Raw genomic sequence first — 1,303 nt, forward strand, 5'->3', positions numbered from 1 at the left:
AAAAAAAAAAAAAAAAAAAAAAAAAAAAAAATTGTCTCTGCTTTAGTACAAGAAGCTAGGACTTTGAATTTTTTCAGTTTATGTTGTTTTTTATTTTGAGAATATATTATCAGCTGATTCCTTTGTGTTGTTCCAAAAGCAGGGGCCTAGGCTGGGGCCCAGCCTGCCTGTGGCTCTCTCGCTCTCTCTGTGGAGACACTGGGCCTGCTGCTGAGGCCCAGGTCTCTCTCTCTCTCCTAGTGCTGACTTGTTTGCTTCATGGTGCCTTAATTAAAAAGGAGGCAATGTATGAATGAGTTATTTTATTGCAGGAAGGAGAATATGCTGGTTGAGTAGAGAGAAGGGAGAGGAAGGAGAGAGAAAAAAGGAGAGGGAAAGACAGAAGAGAACAAAGAGAAAGAGAGGAGAGAGAGAGAGAGGGAGAGAAGAGAGAGAGAAAATAAGAGAGTAAGAGAGGAAAGGTAAGAGAGTGGGGAGCAAGAGAGTGAGGAGCAAGAGAGTGAGGAGGGGGCAAAACACCCCTTTTATTGTATGGGGCATGGCATGCCTGGCTTGTGGTCAGATGACTGTGTGTAAGGTCCAGCTAGAATGTTGGGAGTTTGAGGCATTGTCTGCCTGATAGAGCACACATCTCCTGTAGGGGCAGCTGTGAGGGATCTGGGGTGAAATCTGAACAATTGGTCTCAGAGCTATCACTGAACTCCTATTGTCCCTTGTGAACAAATTACTTTCCTCAATGGGTCTCCGGGGTTCTAAGGTGGCTGCTCTCCTGGACTGCGGCTGTCAGAACTGCCCACTGCCCCACACCTTTGAACAAGAATTTTACTACCTTTGATCTTACACAACAAGCTTTAAAAATTTTGGAGTAGTTGCTCCAGAAAAGGTTCAGAGACAATATCTTTTTTAATATTTGGGGCCTCAGTTATACCCTAGAAAGGGTTGTGGTACAGAAAATTCAAGAAAGAAAAGATGATTTGCTTACTAATCATTTTCAAAAGCTTCCAGGAAATGTTAGTTGGCTAAGACCTCACTTTAAGCACACCACAGGACTTAAGCCTTTCTTGGATGTTGTCAAGGGGGATGCAGATTAACTGGTGAGAAAAGTAGAGGAAGCTTCTTTAAACAATTGTTATCCATTGTAATCAAATGTTAGTTATTGTTACTCAAAGTGCCCACAGCAATTCTTTGACAAAAAAGAACATCAATGTGGAATCATCTCTCTTCATCTCCAAGTAAAATTTTAACATCCTATTATGAAGCTGTTGTGGTGTTAATAAAGAATTATACGATAGAATCATGAAGG

This window comes from Mastomys coucha, unplaced genomic scaffold, assembly GCF_008632895.1.
Source record: "Mastomys coucha isolate ucsf_1 unplaced genomic scaffold, UCSF_Mcou_1 pScaffold21, whole genome shotgun sequence".
NCBI lineage: Eukaryota > Metazoa > Chordata > Mammalia > Rodentia > Muridae > Mastomys > Mastomys coucha.